Source organism: Passer domesticus, chromosome 3 (assembly GCF_036417665.1).
Source record: "Passer domesticus isolate bPasDom1 chromosome 3, bPasDom1.hap1, whole genome shotgun sequence".
Taxonomy (NCBI): domain Eukaryota; kingdom Metazoa; phylum Chordata; class Aves; order Passeriformes; family Passeridae; genus Passer; species Passer domesticus.
The window spans coordinates 95198253-95219423 of NC_087476.1; the positions used below are offsets into that span (position 1 = coordinate 95198253).

The 21171-nt window shown below is 38.7% G+C and overlaps 1 long non-coding RNA gene across 2 annotated transcripts; it reads right to left on the reverse strand.

Annotated features, from left to right (window-relative positions):
- Positions 1–773: 773 nt before the first annotated feature.
- On the reverse strand, positions 774–20478 carry LOC135297188 (uncharacterized). Of its 2 annotated transcripts, XR_010359232.1 has the most exons (4): positions 20392–20478; positions 8557–8722; positions 4158–4289; positions 774–3204 (listed from the first exon to the last, which is right to left on the reverse strand). It is a non-coding gene; the product is annotated as an uncharacterized LOC135297188 (long non-coding RNA). The 2 variants fall into 2 exon arrangements; XR_010359231.1 differs by lacking the exon at positions 774–3204 and having other exon boundaries at positions 3674–4289.
- Positions 20479–21171: the final 693 nt, after the last annotated feature.

The window sequence follows — 21171 nt, forward strand, 5'->3', positions numbered from 1 at the left end:
GAGAAGAGCACAGTAATATTCCCGGGTGATCAGCCTGTCCTCTAAATCACAGGTTACATAAGAGATTTGTGCTGCCAAATTTAGTAGGATTAGAATTTTCCTCGGTACTGCTGAATTCTTAGTATATACTGTCTTTGCTGTTCCTTTGTGTGTTCATTGGCCAGAACTATTACTGAGGTAAGTGTAAACAACATTTTGGTGCAGAATATGAAGAGAACAGATTAGCTGCTTAATGTACTGTGACTGGAGAAGCCAATCAGCTGAAAATGAAACAGGAGCTGTTGAAGGGTCCTTGTTGTGTCAAGATATTGTCCCATTCATTCCCATGTTCTATTTTTTTAACCCTGCTCTTCCTGCTGCAGAAGCTGGAGGAAGGGCCATCCAAGAATGATTGTTTGGTAATACTGTTCCAAAGCATTAAGACTGTTTAAATTGTTTTCTTGTAGAAATGTGGTGGTGTTTTTTTCCCTCTTTGGCTCATTCTGTTCCTTCATCAACAGAGTAATAACCAGAAGGACTTTGTCTTCTGTACAAGGACATCACTGACCACTTTGCATTCAGTTTTTTTTGAAAATGGCACAAACTTGCACCAAAATCTTCCTTTTTTTTTTTTTTTTTTTTTTTTTGGCAAAATAAGAGATGTGCAGGTTTCAAATGGTAAGTTTGTTGCACCTGCTTGTTCTGGCATCACTCCTATGATCAGCCCATCTCTCTGCAGTGCCTCAAATTGTACAAATCTTCCAATTCTGCTCTACTTGGAGCAGGCCATGCTCAGGCCATGACCCACTGCCAGTCTCCCCACAGTCCTGGGCAAGAATGGCTGGTGCCTTTGTATTATCAGTGATCATTAAAGGTATATGCAAAAGTTGAAACACAGCTGTTCAAAGCAGTGCAATGAACCATGTTACTTTATTTTCCTAATAAGAAGCTCTAAGTTCCATAGATACACAAGGTTCCCCAGCATGAGAGATTAATTATTCATTGAATGATGATAACCAAGAGCACAAACTGTTTACATCTATAATGAAAAAATTTAGTTTATGATAGGGCTTCTATACTGTGAATAAAATTCTGGAGCTACCAAAGTCTTTACCAAATTCCCCTTGACAAATCATTGCTTTTCTTGGATTGGAACTGGGCTTGCTGATTTCATGTAAGTATATTTGGCCTAGAGATGTGCCTTTTCCTGTCATTTGCTTTGGCTGTTGAAGAATCCAAGAGTGTTTTTTGGCATTGACCTACCAGTTGCTTAACAGAACTGCCTATTCAGTGGGCACTGGTTCAGCATGGGAACATGAACATAGCTCCTTTGCTTATGAGTTTCTCACTAGATCACTGGTTTAGAAAATAAATGTGACCAGGTGCAAAAGGGAATAGTGGTGACAGGAAAACTCTCCCTGAATGTCATGAGAGAATGAAAACATTGCTGCATCACAGTTGAGGTTTGCTATTAAGCAAAAGTATTTTTGCTCTCCTAATCAACAGAAATGGTTGGACAGTATGAGAAAGCCTGATGGCAGCCCTTACAAATAACAGACCCCAGTGTTTCTTTTCATGGGAATTATAGCTGTACCTCATATGAAGACCAGTTGGTTTTGAACTGCTTGTCTTCCTCCCACATGTGTGCTTTTATGGACAAAGTTGTCATCTGAAACTCATTAGGAACTGGTTTTTTTATCAACTTTAATGGGAGTGGCCATAGTTCGCTTGCAGAATACAAGTGCTCTGTTGACAGGGAGTGCTTACTTCTTGTACTTAAGGGCAACCGAAAAAGCTGTGTTCAAGGAACCTGGAAGAATCTGAAATCTTGCAACTGAAGAAAGAGATAGGTGAAGTATCCTTCATGTGGGTATTTCTAGTAAAAGGCTACTTTATTACATGGTTCAGGAAGACACTACTGACATTTGATTTTTTGCCTTGATGCCATTTGTGATAAACATTTGTGATAAACAGTAAATAGATTTTTTCAGGCACTGGTGACTCAATGACCAAATCACTATCTAATTAGGCAGCCATTTTCAGATTGGCTTTTTAGTAGAAAACTTCTCAAAACTACTCCTTCCTTTCTGTCTCTCTCTTTGCACTAAAAGATGCAAACTGAACTTAGCAATGTTAGTGACTCATTAGGCATCAGCACTTCAGCAGATGCATTTGCTGTGTGCTCATCTGCCAAGTGCCATTGGGAAAACAAATGTTGAAGAGGGTTTGTTTTCTGTGTCATCACTGTGCTGATGATTCAATATCAGTATTGTTAACTGTTTCAGGTCACATGCAAACACATAGATCTCTCATTTACCATTTTCAACTGGCTAATGGGTCACATGGATCTTAAATATATCATAACCAGCCCAGTCTCCAGGAAATCATTACTTGCTGTTGATTTTTGGTTGTTCATTTTGCTGCCATCAAAGGTAAAGATTTAAAGTTGATACAGCTCCCAAACTGTATCATGGCTATTTACTGTTTTGATGTTTACTACTGTTCAGTAACACAGCAGTGCAAATAAGACTATGTGTGACAAAAGGTGTGGCTCTCAGGGAGTTGGCTGCTAGCCCAGTCTAATTGTCATATTTTATTGATTAAAATATTTGAATGCTAATTGCATTAAGCAAAGACTTTACTCTGACATCTTACATTGTCTGTCTTTCTGTGGAAGGCTTTTGAAAATGTGATGACATGACATTTCAGTGATGAATAGCCTTCATTTTATGGCTTTCAAAAGCATGGTTTCCTAAAGGATGGGAAGTAAAAAAAAAAAAAAAAATTGATGTAAGGGAACAGTTATTCTACTGATTTTCAGATTGGTTTGGTTTGGTTTGTTTGTTATTAGAGTTCCAAAGAAATCTTTGAAAGATCAGGCATATTTTGTTTATGCAGTGGTGTCAACCTGAGTTTGAAGTGAGCCTGAAGCTGTGACTGAGTCGCTATACTTTAAAATAGATCCTTGTTTGAATAGTGAGATATTAGTAACAGGAATTGCTGCCTTATCATCAGAATATGTGAAATATGAATTCCGAGACTCACCAAACTGGCACATTTCCCAGCCTAGCTTAGAAATAGTGGACAGGTAAGTAGGTCAGTATGGATTTACATAAATTTGGTAGGGCTGCCCTGGAGACAGCGAAGGGGGCATCATGTACACAGTCCATGAGACATCCTGCAGTGCAGTTGTGGAGGTACTGGGCAGAGAAACTCCTGCGGTAGCTAAAGAAAAAAGTGTCTGCTAGTGAGGGCAGCAGAATTCAGGCTCTAGAAGTCAAAGTATTCAAATTTAATTTCTGTGGCAAATTCCAAAACATTACAAACAGTGAACTGTGTGAGTGAATCTTTGAAGCTTCTAGGAAAACTTTGTAGATAACAGCAAAAGCAATTTATTTCTTAAGTTGCTGCTAATATCCACAACCTTTCCTCTTCCCCTTTTTTTTTTTTTTGAATCCAAATTTCCAGGGTAACAGACAAGCATTTGTTACCGGTGAACTTTGAGTAAGTGCAGTACTGATAGTTGCACTGAGGAAAAAATAGATGACCTGGTATTATGACACATGAATTAAAAAGAAAAAAAAAAGTTTTTAAGGACTGTCACATTCATTATAAAAAAGAAAACTTTAAAAATTATTTATCTTAGCTGAATTTAAAACAAATGACCATGCAAATATTAAGAGTACAAACCAGCTTGCAATCTCCATGCTTTTTTATTCTATGAAATATTTCTGAAGATTGTGTTGTGTTTTGGTTTGGCTTTTTCAGAAACAGCTGGGGGCCAGAGACATTTATTTTCAAGTTTAGGCTTACTTAAGTGAATAATTAAAAGTTTCCAATCCTTTCCAGTATAAGACTGTATATGGCAAGGTCATGAATGTTCTTTAGAGGCGAATATATAAGTTAGGCAGGTTTTGGCAAGTGTGCTTGTCACATGCTGGCTGTGAAATGCAATTCTATAAACACTGTTCAATCATGAAGTGCCATATGCCCTGACTTTATTCCTGCCTTTATAATCGTAATGAAAATGTCACAATTTGGACTTAGGGACAGGATGGTAGGACTAGGACCAGTAAAAGCGTGTGGAACACAAGTGCACACTTCTGTCACTGAGCACTCAGTAAGCATTCATTTTCCCTTAAAATCCTACACCAGGTGGATAAATAAGAACTACTCACCTGATTTGTCCAAGGCTGATGAGGTTGATGTCAGGTTGGGGTTGGAACTCACTGAAAAGAGCTGTGGCATATGTAGATTGCTGGGAGATGCCTGGTCTCTGTGTGCTCTTTCCATGTGCAATCTTTTGGTACCTGTATGACCAGAGTGCACTAAGACAGGAGCTTGACACAAGTGTTTCAGTGAAGGAATTGGTTTGAGAAACCAATACAGCGGCGTTTTCATATGAGATTTTTTTCTCATCAAGGTCCATTCAAACAGTTTTCATAGCATTTTTGTGTGTGTGTGTGTAAGTTTCATACCAGTGCTTAATACTTTGGGCTATGCAGCTGTATTGTTTGTGTAAACATTTCCTCTGTATAATTGGTCAGCTTTCAGCATTGATTAAAGTTAGATTGGAATTTTGATATTTATTGAACATTTCATACATAAAACTATCCATTCAATTTGTCCTTACTTTGAACAAGTATGGACTGTGGAATATTATCCCAGTTCTGCCAAAGATTAAGGCATATCCACATTGTCGTAGGGCGTTTGTCAAGAAGATGGGTCAAGAGGATTACAGTGCTTTGAAGAACAACTATATCTGAAAGTACATTTGCATTTGAAAAATGCTGTATTCATAAAACTGGTAAAACTAGGAATACTGAATAAATCAATAATCTGATAAGGAAAAAACCCCCAAAATCTATAGAAGATAAAATTTTTATTCAAATTCAAAGTAACAGTCAGATTTTGACACACTTCTTGATGCACTATAGTATCTCTTTCTCCCAAGTATTGATCCTTATTTGGTTTAGAGGTGAAAATATCTAAGGGTAGTTAGGGACTTAATTCCCATTACATTTATTTCATTGAGAATGGGTGCTTGCATCAAGCTGTGTAATAAGGTACTGCACAGTGTAAGGTACTAAATGTGGCACACCAGAACAAGTGGTATTTTTTATATACCATCACCATCTGATTTACTGCAGGTTTCTTTCCAGAAAAAAATTAATGAAAATGCAGTTTGCCACTAGTGGGTATATAATGATACAATAGAAGCTGAATTTTTTTATTACTTTGTTGGTTCTGTATTCCATTCAAAAAGTGGGAAACTGCTTCTGAGCTGCAGTTTCTAGCTAGTGATAAATAAATTGTCTTCACTGGAGGAATGAGGCAGCCTGTTAACTCTTGACTGAACATTTTTGATACATCAAAGTAGGCTGAATGCACAGTACTTATATACATTGCATGGTACTTCATTGCATGATACAGTGTATCATTCAGCCTTTCTCCAAGTTGTTCTGGAAAATTGCTTTAGGTTAAGGAAAAGGATTAAAACTGTTTTTTGAGGGCTAAACAAATACAGGTTTGTCCTGTTCTTTGGATTCTGCAGAAGGCTCCATAACATTTCTGTGTATTACAAAGTCCTAATTTCAGGATATAGAAACATTTCTGTGGAGGAAAGGGGCATTTCTGGAGGAGAATGGCTCTCCACAACCACATATCCATATTTCATTCTAGTCCACTTAACGAAATCCCAGCTAGTGACTCTTAGGTATGAGCACATAATTGCCTTGCTGTTTTTCTGGTGGGCCATGAATTCCAAAGGGCAGCTTAACAGGCAGCTGTTTCTGAAGCATTGTGACATGTTTGTCTAACCATGTCAGCTGGGAATTTTAGCTTGCACCCTAATTCTGCCAGGCCGATAGGATAGAAGACAGTGGAGAAGCAGATTACATAAATTCTGTGTTTTCTGGCTGTTCCTAGGCAGGATGCTGTCTGGGGACAGCATAAACACCTTTTATAATCAAGGCATCTTTTAGGAAACAACCCATACAGCCCTGTGAAATGGGGCTGAATCCTTAAGAGCAGGGCTTAGTGGTCTAAGCCCTCAAGGATGTTTGGCCATCCAGTTCTCCATGACATCTGGTTAATGCCTGTGTGTCTTTGGGAATTTACAGTTAAGTTTTTCTTCTGTAGGCTTTGTTAGTATGTGGGATGAGTTGGTTTGTTTTTGATTTCTTGTGCGGGAACGAGTAGGTAGATTCTGACAGTGAAATGTTACAGTGGCATTATGCTGCAAACAGTGAGAGAATATCTCATCTGCTTTTTGTTGGGTAGCTATGAATTGAATATTTTTATTCTCTAGCAAGAATTTTAGGAGACAGCAAGGTGCTAACAGAATGTGAGAACAAAGCTGTGAAGTAGCTGTTTCTCTGATAAAGTTTCTCCAAACATAACACAAACACCACATATGGTAGCTCTAGTGTCTGGCAATTGTTTTTACTGTTGGTGCTGTCAAACTGTTGGAGTCTGTTTCCCTTTAATTCTTGATCAGCTTGACGAATTTCTCCCTTGGATTTGGAATCTTCTTGCAAGAATGCAAAATAATCATAGAACAATTAGGGATGGAAAAATCCTCAAGGTCTTCAAGTCCAAACTTTGACCAAATACCACCATGCCCACTAAACCATATAATAAAACACTAGGTCTGCTTTTTTTTTTTTTTTTTTTTTTTTTTGGACACTTCCAGGGAGTGTGACTCCAAAACTTCCCTGGGCAGGCTGTTCTAATGCTAAAAAATGCTTTCTGTGAAGACAGTTTTCCTCATATCCAGCCTGAACCTCCCTTGGTGCAACTTCAGGCCATTTGCCCTTGATGATGCTGTAACTGTCCTGCTGTTTGTCAGCACTGAGCAATGGAACGCATATGCATCCATACAGTGATTTGTTAAATCTTCAATCTGAGTTTAATATTCTAGAATATTATATCTGGACAAAGGTTCACAGCAGTATCATTCCTAACTTTTGAGAACAGCTCTGAAATGCACTTTTGTGCAGACAAGCAGCAGTGCCCATCTCAAGGCTGAATATCCCATTGCATGTGAATTAGCCTAAAATGAAGCACTGGAGCAGCTCTGTCTCCTCAGTGGAGCTAGCTGCAAGTGACTTCACCAAGGTCATGGCATCTGGGTCCAAAATCAGCTTTGGCAGCTTGTATTTGTGAAGTAGCATGGAGATGGTTCTGCTGTGCTCCAGGCACACGGCATCACATTGAACACCAAGAAATGCAGTGAGCTGTTGTGCTAAAAGCATTTGTTTAATGCTTTGAAAAGCCAGTTAAGTGTAGTACTAATGAGGAGTACTGGGCTGGGAATACAAATCATTGTACACCACCATATCTAATCTGACAAAAAAGGCATTTGGGCCTATTCATAATGTCCTATGTACTAGTTACCATTGCTATATTCTTTGTAGAATTATCTCTCAAAATTTTTTGTTTAAAAAATACTCAGCTGCTGTTACAGTTTGGATTATGTGACTGCTGTGGCAGTTCTGGGGTGCATTAAAGAAGACATTAGGGACTCCCAGTCCCATTTGTGTAAGGCAGTGAAATACATGCCACATTTTCTGCAGCTCAGCTATGGTTGAAACCATTTGCTACTCCTCTCTGGCCAAGTCTATAAGACCAGAGTTAAACCAGCACCCGCTTATTTTAATACATATTTTAAACATTCTGAGGTCAACATATGGAAACCTTAATTTTTTCTGTAAGGTATCTGTCAGCTACGACAAAGAGATCATATTTTACCAGTGTAATCTATTTCCAATGCATCATCAGCATTGCTATCACAGCCATAAAGCAATCTCCAATATCACACTCCATTCATTGCAGTTACAGCAGGAATACAATAGGGTCTCTGGCAAGTGCTGGTTCTGGGTCTGGGGTACATGGACCATTTTTTCAAGTGCAGGGAGTATGCTTGTTATTTCATAGCATCAGCCACTTCAACAGAAAGGAGAGCTCCTCTATTGTGATCTTTATTTCTACCCAGAAAGAGGCACCAGTCTGGAAGTTACAGGTATCCTTGGTTTGTTTGCAAAAGTCATCTGGCAAACCTAGCAGATGCCCAGCAGGGCCATCAGCAGCTGCCAGTAAAATATGTACATATGGTGGTTAGGTCTTAGCTAAGCAGACCACAGAACCTACATTTCATACAGGCCTCAGCTTCCTGCCAAGTCCCTGCCCACTGAGAGGTCTGGGCAATAGGAAAATATTTGCAGCATGCTCTTGAAGCTATTTCAGTTCAGGGTGAGGTGCCAACTCCTCAATTAAGTCACTCTCACACAGAACACCCTCTTGCCAATCTTTCTGCTTGTAGATGATGGCAAGTGTTTTGTGTGCAAGCTTTCAAGAAATCTGATTGAGAAATGCTGTCACAAAAGATAGCATTTCTGTGGCATGAAACAGCCCTGCCAGTAAAAAGCTGCAATTAACCATATAAATTATAATAAAATCTTATTATGTAAACTGTAATTTCCTACAAAAAAAATTCTGAGATAATCTTTGTTACTGGTCTAAACAAATCACAGTCTATCATTGGCACTGTTCCTGTTGTCTGTGAAAGAGCCTTACCTGCTATGAGAAGGGGAAAGTATTCTCAGAACTTTCTCAGAGGTGGAGATGGAGTTTCACCTGTGTACCTTGCAGCTGTTCTCTGGAGGTCATCTTTCTTTGTCAGGTTGGGAGGCAATGCAGAGCTTTTTATTCTGCCAGTTTTGTCATGACTCAAAGGAGGCAGCTGCAAAAAGAAAGTGTCTAAGTGCTGAATAACTACTAGGAATGATCCTAGGAGGAAAGGTGATGTTTAAACAAATTAATGAGCAGACAGGATTTCTGGGCCAGCTAAATCTGTGGGGTGGCCTCTGATCACAGCAGTATAGGTGTAAATCAGAAAACTGCAAATGCTGAGCTCCTAAACTGTGGTCTTGAAGCTTGCATGTCTTCCCAGCAATACTGATAGGAGATTCACTCCTGCATTGGAAACGGAACCTAGAAGCTGTAAACAGGGCACATGTAGAGGTATTTTACAGCTGAGATGCTAAGGAGCTGAAAACCTTAATTCCCTCCAGTTTCAGAATAACATTACCTTCATATCATTGTGAAGGATGGAATGCCCAGGAACAATCATCCAGCTCACGAAGACAAGGTGACATTATAAATGGGAATTTTATTTTGAAAAGCCTTTTTATTCCTATTGCTGGGTATCCAAGCTGATTTTATTCAGCTGGTAAAGCACTACTTTAATATTCTGAATGTTTTTAATGTATTTGAATTCCAATTGGCGTGTAAGCATATCTTAACACTAATCAGGAATTAAAAATAAATTGACTCTTAATAGCAGCTACTTTTTTCTAGAATAAAATACAGGCATTAGAAATCTGAATAAATACATGCCATGTTAAATGATTGTGTATGAAAAAAAGGTGTCTTACTGATTAGCAAAAAAGAAGTCCCAATGTAATACAAAGGCTATGTTCTGCTACAAATGAGCACTACATTTCTAATCAATAAGAATCCAACTCTTTCTGTGAGGTAAAAAGCCATGGAAATGGAAAACAATAAATGATCCAAGTCAGGAATTTCCATTTGCTGTATTAAGTCATAATTAAAACAGTGATTCAAATTAATTAGTTTATTTTGAGGCACAGTTTATGGGAGTCTGGATTAGAAGCAGGATTTTTGCAAAGGCAGGCAGGCATATTTTTTGCATATTTCAAATCATTCTAGCTGCCAATGAGAACTGGGGCCATGCAGTAGCTAAGCAGTGTGTACTTAGAAAAAGTATATGGCTGAAGGTGAAAAAAAAAAGAAAGTTCTAACTGCTTAGAAAAAAAATTATTTAAATGGCATTCTAGCAAATAAACATAGAAGGTGTTTCAGTTATGGAAGGATCTGAAGATCAAGCCAGTGAATGTAAAATTTGGATTAAGCTATTCTGACTTTGGGTAGAGACCCTTGGTGTAGTTTGCATGAGCAATACTTGATCTGTTGTCATTAATTTCAGTGGGGCTTATGAATACCCGAAGGAGAGCAGCAGCTTTACCCCCTCCTAGGCCATCAGCTTTCAGTTATTTAGCTACAGAAATAAATGTAACTCTTTCTTGAAGGACGTCTACACTGACCAGCCCTGGACTGCTTTATGCCACAGATAAAACAACTTTCACATTTCATGCTTCCCAAACCTTCTTTTTAAGAAGCTACAATTTAACACATGCCTTTAAGGATGAGTGTTTTCTTTTCTGGTTTACCTCCCTGGGCAGTAAGAACTCACAGCAATTTTTTCCTCTTTTATTATCTTCACTATTATTTCCCTCTTTATTTCCTTTTATTCAACATGGCATCCAAGACTCTGAAAAACAGAGTTTTCCATAAAGAGCTGGACAGTAAGTAACAAAGGGTAGTAAGTGGTACTTACACAGAGACAGCCTGTCAGTATCCTTAATGGTCATCATCTCATCAAGACCTTTATCAAGACACCATCACTAAGTGTACATGAAAGCACAGGTGAGCTTTTACAGGGAAGGAAATACTGACTTCAGAGCAGAAAACTGCTGTAAAGGGGTTTATGGTTGTAATGTGACAAATTACCCATACAGCCCAAATGGGAAATACAGGTGTCCATCCAGGCTTTGAAAACAGCTTTAATGAAAAAACCTGCAATTAACTTGTGGAGTTACTCTAAGGACACAGTTGTGCTAAGAGGAGATGGGGATTTGCATCCAGACCAGCCCTTTCCTTTGTCCCTCCATTCAACAAAGTGAGAATTCTCTTCTGGGTGCAAATCTGTTACTTGGGTACATTTACAGTCTTCAACTTTTCATCTAGATCTGAATATTGCTGAGAGTTCACAAAATTTGAGTTCTGGCCAATTTCTGTCCCAGTCACAATGTGATAAATTTCTAGGGTTAAACTTTATTTTTTAACTGTTTTACTGATTGCAAATCAAGGTACAGTGAGAGGCTCTTCTAAATGTGAAGTCTTAGAATACTTAGAATATTTTCAAAATATGGAAAAAACTACATGGATTTATTATACAGGAAAAAATCTAATAAACTCTGAAAATTCAAACTAGAACCCCAAGTTTACAAGTAGTGATTGTGCTGAGAGGATGAGAAAATGGATCTCCCATGCCCTGCAGCAGTAGAGGAACCTCTTCACAAACATCTGAATTACAATGAGAGCAAAATCAAGTTGACACATAGAAACTGTGATCCCCAAATGAAATATGAGTCACAGCAAAAGCACTGGATAAATAATTCTTTTCTTTCACAAATAAAAGGGTTCAGCCCAGAAAGCAGTGATAAAAAAGAAGGTAATTTTCCAGTATTAGAGAAAGCGAGCAGAAGATGCAATTTATTGAAGAGATTTTTTTGAGTAAAGCATTCTTCACACTTTCCATAAAGTACCTTTCTTTTATGTGCTCTTCTTCCCTGCACTGTCTTCCATTTTCTTCATTCGAGTCCTTAAGTCATGGCTGCAGTACTCCCTAAAAATGCTTTTACCAATTATTAGCAAAGCTACAGTATTATCATAGTCCTAAACTGGCCAAAGAACTGAGCAGCAGGGCAAAGTAGAGGTGAATCCCAGATGGACTTAGCAAAAGAAAGGGAAAGCACAGTCAGACTAAGTAAGAAGGATGAGCTGTGCAAATCTCTCTTCTCATCACATTCTAAATGTTAATTTCTTTTAGACTGCTCCTAGATGTGTTTTGGTCTTAAGCTCACTGTTTGAGTTCCTTCTGACCTGGTTCGGTGAACACCTCGGGACCACCATCACTTTAATCATCTTAGCCCAGGCAAATTCCATGTGAACAGAGGTCATACCTGCATGTGAGCACTTTCAAGATCTGGCCTTTGTTTATGGTATCAAATTGTTATATGCAATTGAAAGGGAAGCATCTCAGATGGTGCTTTTGGAACAGATTCTCAGATGATAAACAAAATTTGGTATGTTGTTGTTTGTTCTTATTTTCATTTCACTCATGACCAATGTGTTTGTAACTATTTGCTGATTTTTCACTTTGCATGGGGATGTTTTTTTTAATTGGTCTTTAAATACTGACTCATAAAGGTCCCTATTAAAAGGCTTGTCCTTGACATACTTTCAACCAAAAAAATAATAGGAGAATTTTCTAACCAACTGCAATAGGAATATCCAGAATTAAAAATACCCAGCAGTGGCAGTGATAGAAATAATGTGTGCAATGGCTTTCCAAAGAAAAATTAAGATTTTAAATCTTACAAATGTAATCTGTGGGATTAAAGTTTAGATTATTTATCATCCATGTTATTAAAAAATGGAGAAAAGAAAATAAAAATTTGGGGATTAATAAAAATTATAAAACCCCTTTGTCTTTTGGAAGTAGGGCCTTTTAAAAATAATTTTTTTTCATTAAAATATTCTATATAAGTCTGATATGGCAGACCCATGAGGTTTGATGGGCCATTATAGCAAGAGGATACCTCATTAAGTAAAAATGTTTTCTCAAGAAGTGGTAATATGGTGCTTTAAGAAAAGAGAAAAGCAGCCAGGCACTGTCTGCATCCTTTGTATTAGGAATGTCTGATTTTCCCAGCCTTAGTAGGTGCATGTTAAAATCTTACAGCTCAGGTCTGTAGGGCATATTTCATGTACTGCAGGAGACAATGGGAGGAGAAGGTCCTGAAGATGTTCACAAGCATTTTCCTTGTGAGCAGCAGGGTAGCATAACAAGGTGTGCAGAGCTGGTGAAGTGCTCAGATATTTTATGTGTGACATAGTTGCTCTCTCAATAGTTTCTGTGTTGAAGAAGTCTGGGTACAGTGGATGAGCAGCAGATCACATCTGGAATTAAAGTTGTCAGTAATCATTCTTGTGTCAGTAAGAGAGTCTTGGAAATCCAAAGAGCGTCTGTTTGCCCAAGATATATGGTATCCTGTATGACACAGGCTTCCCTCCAGAAAAAAAAAAAAAAGTGATCTGGTGCATTCTTACATATTTTTTAAGAAACTCTTCTAATCTCTCTTCTAATTTGATTTTATACAATGAACAAGGCAATTATAATGTTGTATCTTTAACACCATATTTAATACATTTCCATATGAGTTCATGATAGAACTAATTTTGATGACATGCTTGTATGACTACTTTCTGAAATTTGACTTTTTGGACAGACTCTAGAATTACTGAAGTGCTGATTCTGTTGAAAGAAATGTCATGGCCCAGAGAATAATTATCCAGCATAGTGAGACAGAGGCATTAATTACACTAAGCCTTTCAAAGTGAATCAGTCCTCCAAACTATGAAGCTGATTTAAAAATCATAGCATTTTACCATGTATCATTCTGTGAGGAGGGACTTGGCCTTCTTATTTCTGAGGTCTTAGGATTTATGGCAGCACTCCACCTTTCTTTGTAGTTCTAAAAGCAGTTAGTTTACTTTTTCCTTCTTTTTTTTTTTTTTTTTTTTTTTTTAACAGATGAAAGTGGAGAGTTTCACAGAACACTGGAAATTTAAATCTGCCAATTTAATTGAATTTAATTCATTCAGTTGTGGCCAGCACTGGGATCCTACCTTCTCTCCAACTCAATAAAGACCCAGAAAGGGCAAAACCATCTGGTTTTTATATTAGGTTTTCACTTTCTGGAATAAATGTCATTCTGATCTTCAGCTCTAGCTCAGCTTCCCCTGCAGTAAATGAAACAGCTCCTGCTGATTTCAGTGAGAGCTGGGGCAGGCTCTCACAAGCTGTGCTCTTTAGTCATTTCTCTGCATTCAGAAAACTGTTCAGTACTTTGTGACAGTTCCAAACCCATTTTAAATATGAGGAACATATTTAAAGAAGGACTTTAATGTCAAATCAAACCAGCCACACAAAAGTGCCTCAAACAACTTCCTTTTAAGTCAATAAGAACTTTCCACTGACTTCACTGGGCATTGAATCAAGACAGAAAAATCAAAGCCATAAATTTAAAATCCGAATATAATGAAATAAAACTGATAGCCTTAAAAAGAGGTTCTAGGTAATAAGCTTTATACATTGCCAACCCAAAATTCAGAGGCCACGTGCACAGTAATACAAAAAAACTAGGCAGAGTACATCTAAGTGTGTGTGTGTGAGTTGCTTTTATGCTGATAGCATAAGTGAGTAGGTTCAACTATAGCAGCAAATCAAATTATCCAATGTATTTTTTAGCTATATAATGTGTAAAATATACTAGATTAATCTTTTTCCAGATTATTGCTGAAAGCAATATTTTTCCAAAAATCCTATGGAAATAGCTTTGGATGCAGACTGTATCAGGACATTCAATCAAAAATTCCTCAAAACAGGACTTGTGTGATGTCAGTAATAGATGTATCAAATCAGGTCCTGCAAAAAGTCTACACAAATTTATTAGGAATGGATTTTGTTAATGGCAGTGGATAGGACTACATTTGGCAAGCAGTTCAGGTAAAATGTAGTCATTGTGCACTGGAACTTTGTCTGCTTTTGCTTTCCCTGTCTCAGTCCTGACATGCTTTTGCATTTCTGGTGTCCTTCCTTGTGAACAGTCACTGCTGATGATAACAGCAATACCCTATGGTACCAGAGGAGGTCGAGTGACCCTAGTCCACAAAAAAAAAGGAGAAAACAGAAATTGCTGTTTGTCTCAGTAATCTGAGACTTCTATGTATGGTTATAGGTGCCAGCATTGCTACTTTCATTTTGCCAAAGTACTTGTCTAAGTACCAATGAAATGTCTACACGTGACCAGAGAAGATGAATATGCCATCAGTAACTCTGGGGGATTCTTTATAGAAGCAATGAATAATGTTTCAATTTTGAGTCTCTGGCTTTTCTCACATTTCACTTTCTTCAAAGCTTTGTGTTGGACCAGGCTGTGTCTGCTAAACCTTCATTGTTCTGTGGGAGAGCTGTGACTTTCAGTTAATCTTGCCAATGTTTATTTGGGTCTGAAACTGTTAATGAAGGTTTTGCAATGACTCAAGAAAGCTCTGACTGTGATTCATCAAACCTGTACTGACAATTCTTTCCAGAGCCAGGTGTCCCAGACTGAGAATGCTTTGTGCTATGCTCTCACATGCTGTATTGACAGGCTTTGAGATGTGATTAATTCTCTCAGCAGAATTGTGGAGTCTTTTAACTTGAATGACTTTCAAGGTGGTAAGATACAACTGAGCTTTTAATCTTACAGTAGTTATTCATGCATTAATATACACCTCAGTGTATTCTTAGTTCTTTCTTCTTGAAATTTATCCTCCAGATTGCAATTCCCCCTTCTTTCTTGCCTAGCCATGTCTTACACTCAGAATATAATGTTTTTTATGACTCATATTCCAGGCAAAATGCCATTCATCTAATAGAGTGAAACAGAGTATATTTCCTCCTATTAATTGTTCAGATAATTTTCTGTACTTTCAAATAAATCTTACTGTTATTCCAGCTACCTTCTAGCCAAGGACCTCATCACACTTTGAAGTTTCATGGATTAGAACCTGTGACTTCACTGTGAAGCATGGAAATACTAAGAATTGGGTTTTTCAGTTGAAAAATTCAGATATGGATAACATATAAAAAATTTTAATGGCTATAAAGTGGTAAATGGACCGTGATCTGGTTAAGCATTTCTTTATTCCTTAGCTCCTTAGCCTGAGCTTAACTCTTACTTACTTGGTGCATAAACAGAGTTTCTTAGGCGAACATGTGTGTAAAACTCACATTTTCAGAAGTGAAAATTTTGGCATGATATCACATAACCAGTTGAAGTTGAGAAACAAAGTTAGGAAATACAGTTCTGACACCCAGGGTCATTCTAGTGATCTGTAATAATACTGTATTGTAGGTTGGGAACACTGATGTGGTCTGTATCACAAACTGACTTTATTTCTGTAAGCTGCTTGCCAACTCTAGACAATGAACATTCTTTTCACAGTGTGCTCATAGATGTACTCACTAGTTCATCCCTCTTGAGCCTGAACAACAATCTGAGAGCATTAGCTGTTTATCTCAGTCATTCCTGACAGATTTTGAAGAATTATGATGGCTCTATTTCTAATCTCATACTGGGAGTGATGTAGTTGACCTGTGAATTATGTACTATTCAGGTATATCTAGTGGATCTGCGGCTATTTTTTCTCTCTCTCCTCTCACCTTCCATTAAAAAGGAGAAATAAAACCCATTTACTTGATGTTTTGCTTGCTACTGGGAAAGTTTTGCTTATTGAGCATTGCAGCTCATTTATCTGCAGTACCATTTAGTTTGAAAACTTCTGGATTTGGGCTTGAGTTGATGCTGTGCAGGTGGATTTGCAAGGACACCTAGAAATTGAAGTTAGCCTTTTGAAGCTATCCACTCTTTGACAGATGATCTACAGTGACAATGGCAGGAAACAAGACTGACTGTGAAGGAGTGCTTAAGGGCAGGACTGCTCAACATCTGGGCAACAAGGCTGCATTTGGCCCACAAATGCGTTGGTACATTCCAGCTTGTGCTCATCCCCCAGTCATGAACTGTAGTCCTGTGTCAGTAGAGCACGCCTGTGTACTCATGACTTCCCTGGATTTTGGGGGATAGTGTTGCAGCAATCAGTTGCACAGACAGACATGATGTGAAATTTGCAGTAGCTGGTTCTCAGAACTGGGTATTTAAACAAAGTCCTTATTCCTTACATGAGATCCCTAATTAATGGGTAACAGATTCATCTCCTGTCACTGGGCCTCTCTTTAAAAAAAAATATATTTAACCTAACTTTGCCAAATGCAACTGAGTCAAAATGAGATTGAAACTACCTCACCCTAACTAGCTGATCTCACACACACACCGCATTAGAAATGACACAGTGGTCACGTGAAGTGAACTAATCTGCAGAGAAACTGCTCAGGGGGTCATAGACTTACACAAGTTTCATAAGCGAAGCAAACCAAATTCCTGAAATATTTCACTGCAAACTGTTTTCCAATTTTTAGTGGCAACTATGAGTCTACTCTAAACCTTCTTAGGGTCTCCACACTGAAATTAGTGGAGATCAATCACACAAATGTCAAATAGGCCCCTTCACTTTTGATTTATAAGTACATTTATGGATTGCATTAGTGCTTTTGGCTGCAGAATCAGAGCACAGGCTGAATGTTCAGCAGTCAATCCACCTTACTCATTGCCAAATCCTTTCCAATGTGACATTTTCACATGAGAGCTCACCCGGCCTTCACCAGTTGTCTGAATATGAGGGTTATGCTTTCATCCCCAGTTTGCAGGGAGCAATTTTTCATCAAGCGTGGTTCCAAGGATCCTTCGTAAAGGCTTGGATGAGAAGGCTTTAGGAAGTGCCACTCTTTTCTCCACTGAGAAGATAGGCTCTCTGACCAGTTACATTGATAGCTATGAGAGGTTCCTTAGGAGAATCCTTCTGAATGCAGGGTCGGGATCTAGCACCTGTGCTGACAGATAACTGGGCACTTTCCCCAAGACTCTGATAATTCCACACTGCTTACATATCCTTGGTAGACAGACATTCCTCTTCCCCAGAACTCTGACTGAGTACAAACAGGAAAATCTGGACTGAGAAGATTGAACAGCGTCAATAACTTGTGACAATAGTGTATTAGAATGGAAATAATAATGAGGTATCAAATATTCCTTCTCTTTTTGACCTTTCTTGCTGTTAATTTAATAACAGTCTTCCTGCAAATCATCAGTATCATAGTCTCACAGATAACAGTTTAATACAAATTGCCTCAAGAAAGTATGATACTGGCTTGAAAAACGGCTGCAGATTTCCCCCCAAATATTGCTATAAAGCAGTATGAAGAGGATGGTATGCATTTCTGATTTAAAGTTGGGTTAATTTGTTTCCCATTCCCAAGAGTTTGATTGTATAGTGAGACCAGTAAGAGTATTGAATGAGCAAATATAAAATTTTCTATCCAAGAAAACACTAGGTCCCTGCTGATAGCATCCCTGTATTGAAACTTTGTGTCTGAATTGCTGTTCTCTCTGGTAACTCCAACAATAATTTAGCCATGACTTGGGTTACTTGGGTTAGTGTCCTCTTGTACAGAATTTTTTCCCTGTCACTTCCTTGGTAATGAGACATTCTAAGAATAGATTTTGAACTAATTCAGAGCTACAGAACGACCAAACTACACCAGTATTGCCAGTAAATTGAGTATTTTAGTTGCTTTTCTTTATATGTGAACCCTTGGCACCATCTAGTGTTTGAAAATTCAGACCAACTCTCAACCACTGAGTACAGAACATCACTACAAAGAGCTTTCAGCCAAAATAAAAGCTAATGGTGCTCTGAACCATCACCTAATTAATTTCACACAACTGTGTTTTTCCAGTTACCAAATACAAATATAGCAGACCAGGATACAGAAAATACTTTCTATGCTTGTGATATCCAGTCCCTTGTCTCTCCCATGGCATTACACTGGGTCTAGTAGATCAAGTCAGTGTCAGAAAAGGGCCTCTGCGTGCCCACTAGTGGCAAATGCACAGTACTCTTCATGGAGGTAAGTATGATGTCACATAAATCTTCAAGCACAGCCTGGATGGAGAAAATTATCTACTGCTTCTGCTCTAGATTAGATCTGTTCTGCAGCTTCTGACCCAACCATAACAGCACCCCTTTGCCTTCCACATTTAGCTGCTAATTATCCCTCTTTCTAGGGATTGATGTTTACCTTCTGGTTCTTGCATGAAGTTTGTCAGAAACAGAACCAAAGATACATATAAGTGTATGTATTAGTACATGTGCCACTCTGCAAAAATCTGCCAGCATTTCTGTCAACAGTTTGCATTTCATGAGTTTGCTACTAAAGTATTTGTTTTAGTAAGATGAATAAAGTGTGTATTGTTTTAGCATAGAATTCTATGGCTGCTGACAAAGCTGAGACACCACAGTCTCTGATTTCTGGTACCTCGGGGCCATTGCTTGCAGCAGCTGAGTGAAAAGATCTGTGTGAAATGTACAGTGTGGCTAGCCAAGTGTGAAAGGGAAAAATTGCTGTGGCAGCAAATTGCACTTCCTTCTACGTGCTGTGAGAAATGTGGGCAGGAAAAAAAAAAAATTACATCCCTTTGTCAGTTTATGGCAGGCCATTGAAAGCCGGGGAGAGGAGATACAATTTTAAACTGATAGCTTTGTCTTGTTCTGACTCCATGAATGTGACCCAGCTGCTGGTTATTGAGGTATTGCCAGGAATGGCTGGGAAAAGACAATCTGCTATAGATAACTAGAACTAGAGGCAGAGGATGTGTGGAAGACAGAAAACAGAGAGGATATTCAGCATTTAAACTAAATTTTATGAATTCTCATATATATTGTTAATTTTGTTATGCATGGAACAGATTGTGAGTGCTTTTCTGGAAAAGTAATCAGCTTGACTAGAGAGTGTGGCCCATCATTAAGGAAATAATTGTGATTGCCTTTACATGGCTGTCAAATAATTTGACAGCTGGCCTAAGGCTGACCTAGTCACTCCTCACTGATCAATGGAGAGAGGCAACGCATTCAGGAGATGATTCATACGTCATCTCTAAGACATTTGTTTTGTAATGGGGTGAATCCTGGGCTTGAAAGGTAGTTCTTTTTTTCCCAGACTACAGAAGAAACCAAAAGGGACTTACACATGACACCAATTTAGGTGTGAGGTGGGATGAACCCTCTACTAATTTGGAGGCAGAAGCAAGTGAGAAGAAGCCCCTGAAGAAAAGCACAGCATTTGTGGTGCAAACTCCCTCCTCTGGGCTTTCTTCAGCACGTGGAGGGTAAAAGGAATAGGCATGACAGTCTTGAGACCCATGACCTTTAAATATGTTAACTGACCTGCATGTGCTTGACATCTCTCGTCCCCACTGCCCTCTACCCACAGACTCCCATTTACTTTTGTTTCAGTCCATTTTTATTGTGTTAAATGATCTGATGAATGCAAGGATCTACTCATAAAACTAGGGACAGGAACAAGCCCTTCTCTGGGCCTGATTTCACCCAGGTCCCTGTGTGAACTATTTGGCAGCATTATCCATGAACTGTGTCTGGTTGGGCTGTGGCTGGTGGATGCGGGCCCTGAGGGCCTCCTTCCTCACAGCTGTCACAACATGTGTGATATACCCCGTGCTCTGTGGGATTCACATTCTCTGAACCTGAGAGAAGCAGAGAAGAGAATGATCAAAACAATTCTTATCACATTTGCTGCTCCTGTGTTGTGCCAAAGTAGAATGCAATATGGAGATTGTTTACCCAAATGATGGTGTTTTGGTTCCTTGGCCTGTCAAGGCCTAGCGCATGTCCAGAATGTCGGTCAGGAGACAGACACGAGATTTTGTTCACTTGAGTGATTGTGCAGACTCAGTTTAGATGTAGTGTAATATAGTATAGAATAATATAGTATAATAAAGTAATTAATTAGCCTTCTGATACCCATGGAGTCAGATGCATCATTCTTCCCAGACGCCAGGCCAAAAGTATCACCGATAGTGGTCCACTCTCACCTGTCCCTCAAAGCCAGCTCAAGCCCCTTAAGCAGCTCTTGCCACAGCCCTCTCTGCAATGAAGCACCCTGGGTTATGTGGGTCACAAGCTCAACACGACTCACCGACATGGCAGGATTGCAAAACCAACAATGTTCTGGGAAGTTTTAATAACAGGACCACACCTAAGCCAAAGAAGATAATTTTTGGGGTCTGTTTGGCACTGTGTTTTTCTTCCACATTTGGAATAGAGAGCCAGATTTTGGGCACTGTGTTTTTAAAAGAATGAAAAACTAGAGAGAGCAGAGAGAAAAGTTGACAGGCAGTTCAGAAACCCTGAGCTGTGAGAAAGGATAGATGGAATTTAGGCTGAAAAAGAAGAGGAAATTGAGAAAAGGGAAATTATAGGAATCTGCTGACTATGTTTTCAGTTTTCATGAAACTGATTCAACTGGCTTTGTACTACTGTGGGCACAAAGTTAAGAAATAATTACCTTAGTTTGTATCCAGATTTGGATTAGCAATTAGAAAAAATGTCAAGTTGGAAGGGCAGTGAAGTAGCATGAGGGAATGCTGCTTGTGATTACTGCAGAATCACCTTAACTGGCATCTGTTAATAAATAAGCATCTGTCAGGAATAGTGTGATTGACATTATTCTGTGCTGATTCTGGAGCACAGGGTAAATGATACCAGAAAATCCCTTCCAGCTATAGATCTCTAGTCTTGTTA